Below are 19294 nucleotides of genomic sequence, written 5' to 3'. Positions count from 1 at the left end.
AATACATAGAAAAATAAACATCTTTTGCCGCCTTTGATCTTTATGACCTAAAACTTTAGAAATTGAGGGAAAACACAGCATTCTAATTTAGACTGATTTTACAGATACTTGTTTAACCTTCACAATTACAAACAGCAAAACATTTTAGAGTAAATAGACATAACTAATGTCATTAATTTAGATGTCTGTCTGCCTTGCTGCTGATCGATTGCTCCCGTCCACCTTGCTGCTGGTTTGCGTCTGTAAGCTCCGTATAGCTTTCTGTTTTGAATCTCTATTTACTATCATTCCTTTTTGTTTATATTGCTAAATATAACTTACTCATCAACATATATTAGATATAGTCTATTATTACACAGCTCTGTGGAATACTTGATTCTGATTGGTGAATCACGCCATCAAGCAGTACGTTTTTCCCAGATAACAGCCGCTGAAAACAGAAACGCAAGCTCATCCGGGTCATTGAAGTCAGCAGTGCTACGCCTGCTAGGAGCGTTTTTTCTTAGTGGACGTTTTGTATTTGGTGAGCTTATAAAGTATTAAAACTCGGTCGAATCAATATTTTGTGTACAGTTATTTAATTATGCCATCCAGTATCGTGGACTCGCTCTCTTATTTCATGCAAACGCAGCTTCGGTGGTATGACTGTATAACGTATCTCTTAAATGTCCGTCTAGTTTGAACTTGCAACGCTAGCAATTGCTCTCCGCGGAAGCTTTGCGTTTAAAGACCTAATAAAATATTTCAACTCAGATCAATATTTCGTGTCTAATTATTTACTTATGTGGCAAGTACCTGTGTAATAAGTGGGATAATGTACATCCAGCCAGTGGTTCTCTCAAAATAACCCCCTTCAGGCTGATTAAGACCCCAAAGCGAACCTCATCATCCTGTCGGGGGTTATTTTGAGAGAACCACCGGCTGGATGTACATTATCCCTTACATATTGCCTATCACATTAATCTGACATAGCTAGCTTTTATCTAAATCATTATCGCTAGAACAACACGCTAGTATCTTGGTTGCTTGTTAACCTGCCATCTGTGTTTGCCATCCTTTTTTTTTTTTTCGTGCACGCTCATGCTTTTTACGACTCTATCAAACAACTGTGGTAAGTAGAATCAGTCAACAAACACGGTGAGTAATGTCTTCTCCTGTTATTGTCACTTGCAGTTCATGTCACATGTATAGCATAGCATTCTCTGTCAGTACTGAGGGCTTTACAAGTGATAAAAGCAGGGAGATAGTCAGGCTGGCGGGGAAGATTTCAGAACTATAGACACGCATCCAAAATTTTATTGTGGATAGTAAGAATGCAAGGGCTTTAGATACTGCTTTGGATGCGACTAGCTTAGCGAGCCCCGTTCATTGTTGGGTTCCGGCTGTAGAGCCCGTGCAGCAGGGCAACTGGGTGACCGTGAGACGCTGTAGTTGCTGTACAAAACAACGTTCTTCCGTTCCGATCACCATAACAAATAGATTCTCCCCACTTAGTGAAACACCCACTGAGAATTCTGTTGAATGTGCCCTAGTTATTGGTGATTCTATTACACGGAATGTGAAAATAGAGACACCAGCCACCATAGTCACATGTTTGCCGGGAGCCAGAGCGCCTGACATCAAAGAAAATGTAAAAGTGCTGGCTAATGCTAATCGTAAATTCTCTAAGATTATTATTCACGTCGGCACTGATGATGTTCGACTTCGCCAGTCGGAGATCACTAAAATTAACGTTAAAGAGGTGTGTGAACTTGCAAGTACGATGTCAGGCACTGTAATTTGCTCTGGCCCCCTTCCTGTTCGCCGGAGTGATGAGATAGTTAGTAGACTGTCCTCACTCAATGGCTGGCTGTCTAAGTGGTTTCCACAAAAAAATATAGAATTCATAGACAATTGGAAAAGTTTTTGGGGCAGACCTGACCTGTTGAAAAGAGATTGTATTCATCCCTCCTGGGATGGTGCTGCTCTTCTCTATAGTAATATGGCACATAGTCTTAGAGCTCAAACCTGACAAACTGGGGCTCAGGTCAGGAAGCAGACAGACTTGCTAAACCGACCGTCTGCCAGCTGTCTCACGTCACCAAGGTCAGATAAATCCCATCACATAGAGACTCTTTCACCTAGATATCATCATATAGAGACTGTGTCTGTTCCCCAAATTAGGAAATACAAAAAAACCTCTCAAACCCATTTAAGGCTAAAAATGTAATTGATGTTCAATAAATATGTCTGGAAAGGCAAAGGGGGAGGTGTTGCTGTAATTTATAGCAATATCTTCAGAATTACTGAGAAGTCTAGTTTCAAATATAATTCTGTTGAAGTGCTGGTGCTTAATGTAACACTATCTAATGTAAATGATAAATCACGTTTGAGATTTGTGCTGGCTACTGTATACAGGCCACCAGGGCACCATACAGACTTTATCAAAGAATTTGCTGATTTTCTATCTGAGTTAGTACTGGCTGCAGATAAAGTCCTAATTTTTTGTGATTTTAATATACATATAGATAACGAAAAAGATGCATTGGGAATGGCATTTAGAGACATTCTGAACTCTATTGGAGTTAGACAACACGTGTCAGGACCAACTCATTGTCATAATCATAGTCTATATCTAATATTGTCATATGGAATCAATGTTAATGCCGTTGAAATTCTGCAGCAGAGCGATGACATCCCAGATCATTATCTAGTTTTGTGTAAACTTCATTTAGCCAAGGCTGCAAAGCCGACTCCGTGTTACAAATATGTTACAAATATGTTATCACTTCTGTCACTAAAGATTGCTTTATTAATAACATTCCTGATCAGTTTCATCTCCTCAGCATCCCAGATAGCTTAGAAGAACTCGATATTGAGACACTTTTAACTCTCTCTTTTCCAACACTTTAAACACAGTTGCTCCTTTGCGCTTAAAGAAGATTAAAGAAAATAGTCCAACGCCGTAGTACAACAAGCACACTCGGGCCCTTAAGAGAGCAGCCAGAAAAATGGAGTGTAACTTATTTTTAAACCCTATTAGAAGAAAATAAACAAAACCCTAGGTAGGATTTGAGACTTGACTTGACAAGATAGATTCATTTAAATTAATATAAAAAAATGCTAGAATAAACTAGGGTGTATTTTCATTTTAACAATGCAACAAACACTACACTGTACCGTTTTAAAGAAAGATTATGGGCCCCGGCCGCGCGCGCGCACTCACTATTCAGAGCGGCCAAGCGTCAAGCTTCCCCGTACTTTTTGACAAGTGTCCTTGACAGGGCGGCCAGAGCTTCTTTGCAGCTCAAGTCGACGGCGGTGTGTACGTACAGTTAACGCTCTATCTGTTGACGGCGCTGAGGGAAAAGCTCCCGCCACTGGAAGAAGCGGTCGCCGCCCATTTGTGTTCTCCTGGCACCCATCAAAGCCGTGCAAAACGTCTTCAGCACTCGCGGACCGTGCAAGTCCGCCGCTGGCCAGGCTGCTTCTGTTTTACACACCATGATCGTTCTTTTCTCGAGAAAAGGAGTTTTCTCATAGCGTTTGCAACGCAATACTCGTTCCCTTATCTCTCAGGGAACCGAGGTTATAAGTAACCGAGTACGTTCTTCCTTCCCTTCCACATGAGTCAGGTAACAAAACTGACAAAAACATTTTTTATTTCACCCCAATGATAATATTTCATATATTTCTCACATTTTGATCAATATATATATAGGCCTATAGATTCTTTTTTTATTATACATTTCAAATTTTGCTCTGGACAATTTTTTATGTTTGTAATTCAACATAATAGGCCTACCTTATTATCTCAATTAAAAGTACTGAAATTAATGTATATGTGACAAAAAAAAAAGGCTGTTTATTATTTTGGCCGGTAAAAAATATGCTTGGCTGGTGGATTTTTTCATCTACCAGTCCCCGTGGCAGGTGAGCCAAAAAGTTAATTTCGGACCCTGGTTTAGGCCATTTATTTACATGACAACGGTGACAAACACAAGTTCTCTTACGAGAGGTCTCTCGTACTGCGTAAGATATCTTACGTAGGGGAAAATCCTTTTTCCGCGAGATATTGAAGCCAAAAATTATCCTTAATTTTGTAATAATGCAAAACGCGTTGCGGCAGCATGCAGACATAGGCGAGACAGCTCGCGCGCCTATTGGCTGCTCTGCGGCAACTGCAGCAGCCTATCGAGCGAGGCCTGGCGTGACGCCAGACCCAATCAGGGCACTTCGCGCCCGCTGCGTCACGTCCCGCCGAAATGGGCGTGGTCTAGGCCTATAAATACCGCTCGCAGGCAGCTATTATCTGATTTTTCATCCTTCAAGCGAAGCACACGCATCGCTGGAGCCGGAGAAGAAGCCGCGCCGTCTGAGAGAGAGCACCTTCAGCGGGACGAGTCACTGAAGTCGCTGGCCGCGCCGCCTTCCTGCCTTCCTGCTGCGCTTTCCGGCGCTTATATCCTTTCCTTATTACACTGTACTTTTGTGTGTGTGTGTCGCCGCCGCGACACACATTCTAAAAGAGCTAGCGTCTTTTTAAAGATGCCTTCCTGCGGCTCGTGCAGAGCCACACTCAGCGACGGGGACCGCCACGTGGTTTGCGTTTCCTGCCTGGGTGAGGAACATGCAGTTCTCGCGCTCGCTGACGGCGGCTGCCCTCACTGCGAGCTGATGGCAATGGCGACTCTGAGGACTCGCCTAGCCTTCTTCACCGAGACTGCTCCCCCACCCGCCGCGGCGTCGCGCCGTAAAAAGCGCCGTGCCCAGCGGGCCCCGGAACCCTCCCTCAGCCGCCAAAGCTCGCCGGTTCGCCCGCTTGCTTCCCCGGCTTCGTCAGCCTCGCTTCCTGACTGACAGCGGCCGCCGTCTGCCGCCGCTTCCGTTGACATCGTGGATGAGGAAGCCCTGCTGGGAGAGGATGATTCCTGTTCTATCCTGGCGTCAGGCAGTGAGGATTGGGCGGGCTCTGAGGACCCCGCGCCCCCTGCCCGCACGTCGTCAGGCAAGAGAGCGTCCATCGAGACGGAGCTCATGCGAGTACTCGCACAGGCCGCGGCGAGCCTCGGCCTCGAGTGGTCTTCGCCTGAGCAGCCCGCTCACAACCGGCTGGATGGATTTTTCCTGCCTGGGGAGCGCGCTTCGCCTGCGTCCAGACCGGCGCCTTTTCTTCCTGAGTTACACGAAGAAGTCGCCAAGTCCTGGAACGCCCCCTATTCGGCTAGAGTGCGTCCTGCTGTTTCTTTGGCATTCTCCGCTGTTGACGATGCCAAGAACAAAGGATACCTTTCGCTGCCGCCGGTCGAAGAGGCGATAGCGGCCCACTTATGCCCGCCCTCTGCTGGACGGTGTGCTAAGTCGGCCCTACCCTCTAAAGCTTGCCGCACGACGTCAAGCCTGCTCCGCCGCGCTTTCTCCGCCGCCGGGCAAGCTGCGTCAGCGCTGCACACCATGGCAACGCTTCAGATCTTCCAGGCCGATCTCCTCCGTAAGCTGGATGAGGAAGGACCTGACGCGATCTGCGTGCCGGACTTAAGGAGTGCCACGGACCTCGCTCTCCGTGCTACTAAGTCTGCAGCGCAAGCCATTGGACGGAATATGGCCTCTCTCACCGTGACTGAGAGACATCTTTGGCTGACGCTCTCGGAAATGGCCGAGTCTGAGCGCACCGCGTTCCTCGACGCCCCGCTTTCCGCCACAGGCCTCTTTGGATCCTCCGTCAAGGATTTCGCGGAGAGATTCGCAGAGGTACAGAAAGCGTCACAGGCTATGAAGCACTTCCTCCCGAAGCGCTCCAGCTCTGCAGCAGGCCGTGCGAAACCGTCTGCTCAGAGCTCACAGCCACAGCCACCGTCCACTGCCTCCACTTCACAGCGCCGCCAGGCCCGAAGCGCAAGACCGCGCTCCCGCTCATCCGGTCGCCGCCCCGCTGTACGTGGCTCGCGACTAGTGTTGTCACGGTACCAAAATTTCAGTATTCGGTACCGATACCAGTGAAAATCCACGGTTCTCGGTACCAATTTCGGTACCAAAGCTTAATTTAGATTAAATTTACATAATATTAAAGTGTATATCACAAAGATGGAAACTGTAGTATTAAAAACACTTTACAATAAGATTCCATTTGTTAGATAACATTAGATAAAATGACCTAACAAAAAAAACAATAGATATACTGTCGCAATTATTCTCCTTTAGGGGTTAATTTAAAAATACATTTTTAAAATCAAAAGTTAACATTATTTCTGTTAACATTATTTAATGCACAATGAATGAAGTGAACAAACATGACCAATCAAGTGTTTTGTATTAAATAACATTCACAAACATTAATTAATGTTGTAAAAATATATTGTTCACTCAATGTGTTATGTTAGATAATGCATTAAGTGATGTTAATGAAGGGTATCTTATTGTAGCATTACCAAACTATACAGGAGATAAAATGTTTTATTTGACTTGACTATACTTTTATTTAATCCAAAACTGTATTCATATTTAACTCTAAAAGGGCTTTTTAAACCTGCTAAGAGTTATCCAGCCAAGAATAAGACTAGAACTGCTTTTATGACGGACTGATATTAATGACGGCTTTTTATTTCTCATCTCCATAAATATATCTAGTAGTAAAGCTAATGCAAGGGTTAGAAATCAATTAATAGGCCTATGTCACACTTCCTCGTCGTCATGGAGAGCGCAGTTCGCACAAGCGTTTGTACTCCCGTGGCGTCTGTCGTTGCTATGCATCCATGAACGCACATGGAAAAGCGAGCGCGCCGCTTCTATTATGAGCGCGCTTGCCGCGCGCCATTTGAAATAACGTATCTGCACGCGCAAAAACATCAGCACCACATCAGCAGCAGCACCGCCGATCGCCATCAGCGCTTTTATGAAGAGGACGCAACTGCACGCGCTTCGGGCATGCACGCGCATTAAGTACCGGGTTTGAGAAAACCTGGTACCGTGACGTTTAAAAAAAATGAGTACCGACTTGGTACCGAAGTACCGGGTCTTTTGACAACACTACTCGCGACCTAGGATTACGGTGAAGCCCGAGGCCCCGAAGTCGTCCTAGCACAGCTAGGAAAACGACGGTGTTTAAGTCCCGCTGCGGCCAGACTCACACCAAAGCTATTCGCTCGTCCAGTTCCAGCAAATGTGACTGTTCCAGTGTTTTCTGCAGCCAACAAGTCGGTTCTGTCACCCGCTTGCCTGCACACAAATGCCGTTTTCACGGCTACCCAGATAAATCCCCAAAAGAGTGTATTTTCTGGTGTCCCGGCCACGGCCGATGGTGTTTCATGTGTAGTAAGAATGCCCACTGCCCATCCCTACACACAAGCACAGCCTGTCACACAGGGCTTGCGCACATAAAACCGACTCAGATCTGTTGCGCTTCAAACATGGTGAATGTGCCCACTACCCAGTGCCCACTAACACCGCGTTATGCATGTCTCACGGTTTCTGTAAAAACGAAACCAACGTGCACTCGCTTCACGCAAGCGAACGATGCTTTCGGTGTGATAAATGTGCCCGCTGTCCCGCGCCCACATCCACACATAGACATGACAGTTCCCACGGGAACCGCCCAGCCCTCCCCCTCGCGGCTGACCACCGCAGAGGAGTCGAGCGCGGGCAATCTGCCCGCTGTTATCAGCGCGCCCCATGCCTCAAATGTCACGAGCGCGATGCTTGTGTTGCAGCACGCCGAAGCTTCTCCATCGCTGAGCGAGCGGAGCGCGCTTCGTATTCAACCCCTAGCTATCCATGCAGACGCATGGGCAAAGCTGCCCGGGGTTTCGAAGTGGGTGCTGAACATTATAAAAAGAGGCTATTCGCTGCAGTTTCGCCGACGCCCTCGCTGCTATGTGGCGCGCGTCGAGACCACGGTAAAAACAGAAGTAGCACATTTACTTCGAGCCGAAGTGGCGAAACTATTGAGCAAAGGGGCCATAGAGCCTCTCTCTCAAGTTCAGAGCGAAGGAGGGCTATACAGCAGATACTTCCTGGTACCGAAAAAAGACGGGGGTCTCAGACCCATACTAGATCTAAGGCAACTGAACAAAGTGCTTGTGAAGCGACAGTTCAGGATGCTCACGACCAGACAAATCCTTGTGCAGATTCGCCAAGGAGATTGGTTTGTGTCAATAGATCTGAAAGACGCGTATTTTCAAATACAGATAGCGTCACGTCACAGGCGATATTTGAGATTCGCCTTCGAGGGCCAGGCATATCAGTACACAGTCCTGCCATTCGGTTTGTCCCTGGCACCCCGTACATTTACGAAGTGCATGGACGCGGCGCTCGCACCCCTCAGAATGAGAGGCATGCGAGTGCTGAACTATTTGGACGATTGGCTGATTCTAGCGCAATCTCGCGCAGTGCTCATAGAACACACGACCATTTTACTCGATCACCTCGAGGATTTGGGTCTCAGTGTCAGTTGGGCGAAGAGCTCTCTGTTACCCAGTCAGAAGATATCTTTCCTGGGCACAGAATTGGACTCGCTGTCCATGATAGCGCGACTATCGCCACAGCGCGCGGTAGACATTCAACGCACAGCGAACGCGTTTCGCTGCGGCGCGTCTGTCCCGCTCAAGAAATTTCAGAAGATGCTAGGTCTCATGGCCTCAGCATCGTCAGTGCTCCAGCTGGGCCTGCTCCGCATGCGCCCGCTGCAGTTTTGGCTGAAAGCGCGAGTCCCACGCAGAGCGTGGGCATCCGGTTCGCTTCGCCTCAGGGTCAATCAGAAGTGCGTCACAGCTCTGAAACCTTGGAGAGCGAACGACTGGTACCAATCAGGTGTAAGCCTGGGGACTTCCTCGAGGGTGAAAGTGGTGTCCACGGACGCGTCCACCTCGGGATGGGGAGCGCTGCTCGAGGGCAGACCGTTCTTCGGCCAGTGGTCGGAACGGGAGAAGCTCATGCACATAAACTGCCTCGAAATGCTGGCAGTAGACAACGCGCTGACGCGTTTTTGTCCCCAGATAAAAGGACGCCACGTCTTGGTCCGTTCGGACAACATGTCTGTGGTGTCCTACATAAATCGCCAGGGCGGCCTCAGGTCCAAGAACCTGTACAGGCTGGCAGAACGCCTCCTGGTATGGGCTCAGTGCAACCTGCGCTCGCTCAGAGCAGCGCACGTGCCAGGGCTCCTGAATATAGGACCGGACAGACTGTCCAGGAACAATGTTCCGGCAGGCGAGTGGTCTCTACACCCACAGACAGTCCAACTGCTGTGGAAGAAATTCGGCAGAGCGGAAGTAGACCTGTTTGCGTCTCAAGAAAACGCTCACTGTCAGGAATTTTTCTCCAAGAGCAGGAGCGCGCTGGCCCATGCGTGGCCCCGCCGCCCGCTCTATGCTTTTCCCCCCGTCTCTCTCCTGCCTCAGGTGATAGAACGGATCAGGGAAGAAGGATGCTCAGTACTGCTGGTGGCACCGTTCTGGAAAAACCAACCTTGGTTCCCAGTCGTGATGCAGTTAGCGAGTACTGCCCCGTGGCCAGTACCAGTGAGGAGAGACCTCCTCTCACAGGCCCACGGTTCGATCTGGCATCCTCACCCGGAACTATGGTCCCTTCATGTCTGGGCCATCAACGGGTACATGTTGGACTCCCTGAAGGAGTATTAAACACGATCACGCAGGCTAGAGCTCCGTCTACGAGACGACTCTATTCCTCGAAATGGTCAGTGTTTTCGGGCTGGTGCACAGCCCGTGGTGTGTCACCCACAGACTGTGGTGTGGCGGAGGTGCTTTCCTTCCTACAAGAGCTGTTGGATGGGGGCAGGGCCCCCTCCACGCTCAAAGTTTATGTGGCGGCTATAGCAGCGTTCTCAGAAACAACGCTTGGTCAGTCAATAGGAAGGAACGATTTAGTCATCCGCTTCCTTAGAGGGGCTAAGAGACTGAATCCTCCCAGACCTCCCTCAGTCCCCGTATGGGACCTTTCTACGGTTCTGGAAGCCATGAAAGGTGCGCCATTTGAGCCTTTACAGTCAATCGATTTGAAACACCTGTCTTTCAAGGCGGTGTTTTTGCTGGCTCTCGCTTCGGTGAAGCGCATAGGGGATCTGCACGCGCTCTCTGTGAGCGCGGCGTGCATGGAGTTTGGGCCTAATGACTCAAAAGTTATACTCAAACCTAAGCACGGTTATGTTCCGAAATCCCTCAACACACCGTTTAGGGCGCAGGTTATCTCCCTGTCAGCCCTACCGGTCCCTGATGAGGAAAGAGACGCGAGCCTCCTTTGCCCAGTCAGGGCATTACGAGCTTATGTGTCTCGCTCGTCTGGTTTCAGACAGACGGAGCAGCTCTTTGTTTCGTTTAGCGGACGTTCTAAGGGACTAGCCGCGTCGAAACAGAGCCTATCCAGATGGATAGTTGATGCTATAGCGCTGGCATACGCCTCCAAGGGCATTCAGTGCCCGTTGGGTGTCAGAGCGCACTCCACGAGAGGCACGGCCTCTTCGTGGGCCTGGTCAAGTGGGATTGCCTTGCAAGATATTTGTATGGCGGCAGGCTGGGCCTCCCCGTCTACATTTATAAGGTTTTATAACCTAGAGGTTCCCGCCCTGCAGGCCAGGCTGCTGTCGGTCTAAGTTTACCAGTATTGTCTGACCTGATGCGATCAGCTCAGAATGCTGCGTCTACTGAGCACAGCTCAATGTTCGACAGTAAAAAAGTAGCAGCACGAGATGTGCCTGGGCAAACTGTGTAAGACCCACATTCCCCCATCAGTTCAGGCCGTACCCCGCCCTGTCTGTATGATGAAATTCGCGTCTCAGCGACGCTGCCATATGTGGAAGAGTGCGGCTTCGCCCCTCCCTCTTCCCGGACTCCCTGTGAGTTCCCTGAGTGATAGTGCACTATATGTACCCCGGGCTTTCGCCCTTGGGTCTTTGGTGTCAGATCTCAGCATGCACGGCGTTTTGCATTGGGTCCCCTAGCGTAAGATATCTTACGCAGTACGAGAGACCTCTCGTAAGAGAACGTACTCGGTTACTAACGTAACCTCGGTTCTCTCTAGAAGAGGGAACGAGTACTGCGTATCTTGCCGTGCATGCACACGCTCTGGTTGCTTCGATGATGAAAAACCAGATAATAGCTGCCTGCGAGCGGTATTTATAGGCCTAGACCACGCCCATTTCGGCGGGACGTGACGCAGCGGGCGCGAAGTGCCCTGATTGGGTCTGGCGTCACGCCAGGCCTCGCTCGATAGGCTGCTGCAGTTGCCGCAGAGCAGCCAATAGGCGCGCGAGCTGTCTCGCCTATGTCTGCATGCTGCCGCAACGCGTTTTGCATTATTACAAAATTAAGGATAATTTTTGGCTTCAATATCTAGCGGAAAAAGGATTTTCCCCTAGCGTAAGATATCTTACGCAGTACTCGTTCCCTCTTCTAGAGAGAACCGAGGTTACGTCAGTAACCGAGTACGTTTTTGAAAACAGGTTTCAAAGTGCAAACTTTTGAAAACGGTGCCTTTACCTTCTCCATGTAAACAAATAACAACGTGATGTGAAAACGGTGGCGTCATGCACATGCCTATTCTGTGTTCGCGGGGAGTTTCTTGAGAAAGTGACAACGCCAACTACTGGCCTGGCATGCATTATGCAGCCTTTTTAATCATTTTTTCAGATCCTTGTGAACGGGGATCGTTTTGACAACGTTGTCTTCTGTTTTTAGTACATCCTTTTCATGTAAACATACCCTAATACATTTTCGTTTGAAAACGCATCTTTTTCTCTGCATTTTGGCCTTCCGTCTACACTGAAATAGCATTTTCAAGAACGAAACGAAGCTTTTTGAAAACGCTCTCCAAACTGGATATTTAGTCATGAGACGCATATTGTACGGACATATATTCATGTTTATACCGGTATTGTGCCTGTTATGTGCTATTCACATTCACACAGTTGCTAAAATATGTTACTTTGTACACTCTTCATATAACAGTCCTGCAAAGATGACAGAAAATGTACTCGCATTTGCTCTCCTGCGGCAAAACATGAGCAGTATCGTTTTAGAACAAACATATAAATGGTGACTAAGTGAGACCTGGACACATCAGTGAATGAGTTCTTTGTGAGTTATTTTGTTAAATAAAATGATCCTGCCGTTTTCAGATGTATCCGGATTATTGTAGACGTAGCCATAGTTGTAACCAAGTAAAAAATAAGAAATTTTCCTTAAACCTTACACACACATAAATGCACATATCTTCACCATTTTTTTTCCAAACTAAAGGGTTTAAATATATATATATATATTTTTTTTAATATATAATTAACCAATTTTTGAGGAGTCACACCACGTTACGTTGCAAACTGAACTAACCTTGCCTGAGGTTAGTTCATTATCTGATATCTTATTGACCCTGACACACAGACATGAGGGTCTACAGGGGCTCTCTATCATGACATATTGTCCTGTTTGTTTGTTTGTTTTTCTTTGGTCGCACCACATCAATTTTATTAGGCGGTCTGAGGTTTTAATTTACATATATTAATTTTATATAAAATATATAAAAATACAATATAAAAAAATATAGGCAGTAAATACACATACTCATATTAATAAGCAGCACACCGTTTACAATTAGCAGGTATAGTTAGTTTCAATGCAGGGTTCAATTCAAATGTGTAACTCACATTTAAACTCATCACGAAATATCTGAACATTTATCAACTGACAAGACTCAAAGTGAAAATAGAATAAAATACAAATTATTGTTACCTGATCAAATCACAATAAACCAAATAAAGTTTGTACTGGCACATTTTTGTTGTGTATTTCTTTCACATATTAATTTAATGCATGAATTCCAGTGGATTAACGTAGCCCAGCTAACATATTCATCAGATAAGATTAGCTAGATAAACATATTCTATTAAATAGATGGGGAAAATACTTACGATAAGCTTGTGATCAATCAGGATGGGTACTTTTCATCGATTAATATTCCACATATTATCACAGGTTCATATGTTAACTTTATGAAGAGTAAGAATCATTAGCCAAACTAGCACAAGTCCGCCCGAGCGCCAAAATAATGTCCCCTCTTTTCACTCAATAACCACACGTTAACTATATAAAGCACGTTTAACGGCCCGTCGTAGCGTATGATGATGTAAAGTTAAAGTTCGCATTAAAGAGTAAAATCGGAGTAAGGGTTAATTGTTGGTTAATTTTTTTGCTATCTGGGGCCGCTGCAAAATAGTGTGTGCTAGCATTAGCATTTAGCTGGGGACACTGCGCATGCGCGGGTGTAGGTCATTTTACGTGGGTTACGTTGGGCGAGTGTTGGAGGCTCACTCAGCGCAGAATGGGTGGTCTGAAGTGCCGTGACAACAACAGTTTACAGTACATAATCAGGTCTCCGATACAGAGTGCTACACCTAGCATTATTTGATGTTTCTTGAACGATGGACAGTTTTGGCCTTGTGGACTCAATAAATTCAATTAAAACACTTTATTAATCTCCACTAGTTTAATTTAAATAGGCTAATGTCCAACAGTGGATTAACTGTACATACATTACTGGGACATTTTATTTTATTTTTCTTGAAACAACAAATGTCATTTACACCATTAAAGTTCTATAGGCCGAAAGGCTGTATCTCGATAACATTCTCTGGTAAACAAAAAAAATCATATGGCTCATTTGTCTTTGTAGAATTTTGTGTATCCTAAACGCTCACAATTAAGGTAATCACTGATTCTTGAGATGAGGGACAAAACATGTCCTACACACAAAAGCCCTCTTTATGTTAAAAATAAAGAGATTCGTGAAAATAAAAATACTTAAAAAGTTACATTTAAAGGAAATCTGGATACTCAGGACATTCATTGCTTTTATTTTTAAATAATTGCTTTAGTATTATTTTAAATGCATTCTTTATGCTTGTAAATACTGCCAAACGAAGTGTTTAAAAATGCAACAAATTAAAAAATATACATTTAAATTGAAAGGCACACATCTGTAATGTATCAAACAATAGAATTATATTTTTTCATTACAAAAAAAAAAGCCTATCAAAGTTGTGTCCTCACTTTGCGTCAACTCCGTTGATCTTTTATAATTCTGAATAAATCAGGCAATGTCATGGTCATCTTAAACTCTGAGGATCTCTTTCCTAATCTCACAGTAGGACTCATAGTCCTGAAAGTTGTATCTTTATTTTATTTTATACAAACAATGTTGAAGTCTCTGCAGTCACAGCTTTAACATGTCAACTCCACCATCCTGGTGTAATAGTTTCTGTAAATAGTTGTGGGATAAATCTTGGCATTTTTTATGATTTTATTAGGCGGCTACAGCTAAGAGAAAAAAAATGCTCCACTGCATAACATGTGGTTAAGGTGGAAAAATATTTACAGTTATAAATATAAACAGTTTTGTCGACTCCATCAGACGTCAAACCATCAGGTTTTATGTCTGACAGAGTTGTAAGCTGAGTTGACAAGTGCTCACAAAACTCTTTATAGTGATATTTTATATATATATATATATATATATAATTATAAAAAAAAAAAATTGTAACACTTTATTTTAAGGTGACGTAGTTACACATTACTACATGTACTTACCATAGTAATAATAGTAAACTAAACCAAACCCTACCCTACCCCAACCGTAACTCTATAGTAGCCTACATATAACTCTCAATACATGTTAATTAATATTACTCAGTACTTATTTGAGTAAGTACAATGTAATCTCACCTTAAAATATGTTGTTTCAGGATTTTACATTTGACCTGATTTGTCTTATGTACATAGCATCTTTACTATTTTACTACTGTCCCCATGAATTCAAAATTGATGATTCTTATTTTTGCAGTTCTTATTATAAATAATTAATCTGTACACATTTTTTACAACCTGTCACTGACATGAGATCACAGCAATAGCAAACCCTGATATAATGGACTTCATAGAGAGCGAACATATCCAACGGCATTTCCCTCTGTTTAAGTCATGCAGGTCGGCACAAATAAAATGAACGTAATTGATGCGGATTAAAGACAGGCTACAGATCCTTTGGATTCACATTGGGAACATTTCTGTTGCTGCTACAGGGCGGCACATAATTCTGCTTACCATTACACTCAACCTAACATATAAGCTTCTTGTATTCTGTGAGCTACTGGAGACCCAGAATGAGACGTGCTGTACAGCTAAAAGGAGAACAACATAACACTGGAAGGATTGTTGTAGTTGTCTTAATATGTTGTCTTGTCAATCACTTGTTGTAACCTCAGGTGGACCTTTGTCAACTCCATCAGTTTTTACTCAGATGAAGGTTTCTGTTCATTTTGAAAGAAACATTTTATTCTTCTTTCCATTTATTTTGTTAAAATATTAAAATATCAACTGAACTATATGATATTATATCTGATTTACCTAAGAACATTGGTTATACAGGTATATGTTTAATATTAAAAAGGAGGGTAGAGAATTAAGGAATTTAGGAACTGGATTGTTCATAATAACCCTAACCCAGCAAAAAATAAATAAATCATTTTTCACTTACTAAACTCCTTTACTAAACACCATTATTACATAATTGAAGACTTTACACTGTTGTTGGATGGATCAAATAAAATAGCATGCTTTTTAATGCGTCTGACGGAGTTGACACAAATTAAGTATTATTATATAAGTATTTGTATTATTAAATAATAAAAACTAACTTCTAAAACATGTTTTGTTCCTTATCTCAAGAATCAGAGTAATATTTTGTTTTTGCAAAATTTGATAAAATTACAGCTACTGGAAATGATGCACAATAAAAAAATATTCTGTCCATATATTTATAGATATTTCTTTATTTTCTTTAAACATCACACAAGTCTCTTCAATGACACAGATGTCTTCATGGTAAACAAGTGGCTTACAGTTTAGTCCTAAGGCTTATTTCAATCTGGTTTTAGATCAGGTCATAGCACAGAATCAGCTATTTTTTGGGTAGCTAATGACCTTTTATTAAAAACTGACTCTGGTAGCAATGTAGCCTTAGTCAAGTCAGGTCACCTTTATTTACATAGCGCTTTTTACAATATATATTGTTTCAAAGCAGCTTTTCAGTGATAACAGGAAAATAATGCAACAAAATGATGGTTAATTTTTGTTGTAAAAAAGTTATTAATTTAGTTCACATTTGATAGAAATTGAGAAATAAAATCAATACAAATTTTCACACATAAATAAAGGCCTGGTATAGTACAAATGCAATGTGGAATGAGCATGTTCACGGACACACACACACACACACACACACACACACACACACACACACACACACACACACACACACACACACACACACACACACACACACACACTCACTCTGTGCTCACTCTTCACTCCTGTTCATATCTGCTTGTTGCTGGGGGGGTTTGTCGTTGGTTTTATTTACTTTTTAATTATTAATTTCTTATTACAAAGTTAATTGGTTTTTAAATTTTTTATATTTGAATTATTGAAATAAATATATGTGATTACAATCAAGTCTTGTCTTTTATGTGGCATCTCTGCCAATTAAATGAAATGAAATTAAATTCACATTTATTTGTATAGCGCTTTTTACAATACACATCATTTCCAAGCAGCTTTACAGTAAATGCTTGAGTCCACATTACAATTTAGATTGGTCTGTTATCAGAGGAAACTGTCTTAATTATGCATTTCAGAAATGTGCATATACAAATCACAGTTAGCTAAAAATGATTAATTTAAATGTAATAATTTAAGGCAGAAACAATGAGCGTATTGAAGTAATGAATACTTGTTTGTTTACAAATGATTATGACATATAGAAAAATGTAGCATTGGTGCATGTTGATTCCGAGTTTGCGTCATCTGAAGTCTTCGCAGGAGTTGCTGTTTCTGAAGTCTTCATAATAGACTGGGTACAAATTGGAGCTGAAATACTCTCTAGTTACCTCAGATTGGGCATCCCAAGATAAAACAGAGAAGCAAATAGAAAATAATTAGCTTAGCTGTTCATAACATTAAGCAAGGATAATCATGTGCATTTAGCAAATAGAAAATAATTAGCGTAGCTGCTGTTCATAACATTAAGCAAGGATAATCATGTGCATTTGATTTGATAAGGTTATGAGATCATTATGTGAATGCTTGGTTAAAGAGATGCGTCTTTAATCTAGATTTAAACTGGGAGAGTGAGTCTGATCTGAACATTATCAGGAAGGCAGTTCCAGAGTTTAGGAGCTAAATGAGAAAACGCTCTTCCTCCTTTAGAGGACTTAGATATCCTATTAGGTACTATCAAAAGCCCAGAGTTTTGTGATCTTAAAGCTACAATATGTACGATTTTTGTAATAAAATATTCAAAAATCACTTGCACAGTGTGATATATTTCCTGCAGTTGTGTACTTACAATATCCCAAAAGTTCCCAAAGATTTTTAATTTCAGAAAAATTCCAATTTTAAATAATGGCTCGTCCCTGTCGTCCCTGGCCCACTTGTCGCCTGTCAATGATGTAATATCTGCGTTATCCCTGGTTTCCGCTCGCACTGCCAACCACGGCGACAGACGTGGACAACTGCGTTGCGTCTAGCGGCACGCTCACGCTGTTGTTGTTTCGTTCAAACATTATGGACCATGGCAGACAGAGTTTGGGACAAAAGGAGAAATAAAACAAGGATCAATATCAGCGTGCCGCTTTCGAGATGCCGAGAGCCGTGACAAACTTCGACTTGACAGAGATGCGCAAATGTAGAGGTGAGCAAATGTACATAAAACTAATCAATGTTATATAGCTCAACAACATGATGAAATGTTAGAATATGATAAGTATGTTATTCTAATGTTGATCTAGCTTACTGCTAGTCTCATACAGATAAACTAACACATAGAATAACATTATAACTTTCAACACACTCATGCAGTTTAGTATGATAGTGTAGACCAAGTGAAACAGCGCTGCGTTTCCTGTCTAATAAATTGACCTGTGTGAGTATTATTCAGCACTTGCGGGTAGTTCGGTAGAATGAAAGGTCCTCATTCCTTTATATCCGCAGGAATCGCGACAGACTGATATCTGTCTCTCATTAGCAATCGCGACCTGCTTCATACCACAGTGTTAAAAAACATCAATGTATTCACTCATCCATAAACATTATTAGATCCTTCGGCATGACGGCAAGTTCCATAATTCCGCTTATGCGTCATCAACATATGTCTTTGTTATTGTAAGAGGTTCCCCTAGCGGTATTTTTTTGTTTTACATATTGTAGCTTTAAAGAGTGTGATGGATTGTAAGGCGATAGAAGATTAGTTTAATACACAGGAGCTAAACCAATATATAACTGAGTATCATCGGCATAATAGTGAAAACTAATTCAGTGTTTATATAATATTATGAAGTGGCAGCATATATATTGAAAATAACAGAGGGCCTAACACAGATCCTTGCGGCACTCCATAATTTACTGACATTATCTTAGATTTTTCCGCGTTTAAAATGACAAAATGGTAACGGTCTGATAGATACGATCTAACCAACCTAATTTTGTAGTCGATCTAAGAGTATTTTATGATCTATAGTGTCGAGTAATCAAATAAAACTAGTTCTGAGATACAGCCTTGGTCAGAAGCAAGAAGTAAGTCATCTGTAATTTTAACAAGCGCAGTTTCTGTGCTATGATGAGGCCTTAATCCAGACTGAAAATTGTTATACTTATCATTATTATGCAAAAAAAAAAGCATATAAGACATAAATGAAAGATTTGAGATGGGTCTGTAATTTGCGAATTCATTTGGATCTAATTGTGATTTATTTATGAGAGGCTTAATAACTGCCATCTTGAACGATCCTGGAACATAAACTAGAGATAAAGACGAGTTAATAATATTGAGAAGAGGCTCTTCTGCTACATGTACCAACTCTTTCTGTAATTTAGTGGGTTTTGGATCTAATAAACATGTTGTTGGTTTAGATGCAATGATACGTTTATTTAGCTCTTCCTGTCCTATAGTTGTAAAGCACTGCAATTGTTCTTGAGGGGCGATATCTGAGCCTGAATCATAAGACGCTGTCAAAGGTAGTACTTTTTTTGTCATTCGTTTATTATTATAATTTTTAATGTTGCATGATCATGATCTAGACCTATTTGGATTTTATTCCACATTAGAAGATGCTAATTGCATAAAGAAACTCTTAGAAGCACATTATTAATGTAAGATAACTCTATGTAGCTTGCAGGAGTATATAGAGGTAGTTAGTGGTTGAGCAGAAAGTTACTTTAAAGCTCTAAACAAATAAAGTAAAATTAATTGTAATCTA

General features: G+C 42.8%; 1 protein-coding gene across 1 annotated transcript in view; it reads right to left on the bottom strand.

The window, feature by feature from the left end:
- frs2b (fibroblast growth factor receptor substrate 2b) overlaps positions 1–13228 on the bottom strand; it is a 32330-nt gene extending 19102 nt beyond the window's left edge. Inside the window, exon 1 of the mRNA XM_082159920.1 lies at positions 12896–13228. The gene's annotated coding sequence lies outside the window, so the exon portion shown is untranslated. The remainder of the gene's footprint in view (positions 1–12895) is intronic.
- Positions 13229–19294: the final 6066 nt, after the last annotated feature.

This window comes from Leuciscus leuciscus, assembly GCF_965113295.1.
Source record: "Leuciscus leuciscus genome assembly, chromosome: 25".
Taxonomy (NCBI): domain Eukaryota; kingdom Metazoa; phylum Chordata; class Actinopteri; order Cypriniformes; family Leuciscidae; genus Leuciscus; species Leuciscus leuciscus.
Note: the sequence above shows the minus strand (reverse complement) of the source record. Positions and strands in the feature narration are given on the sequence as shown.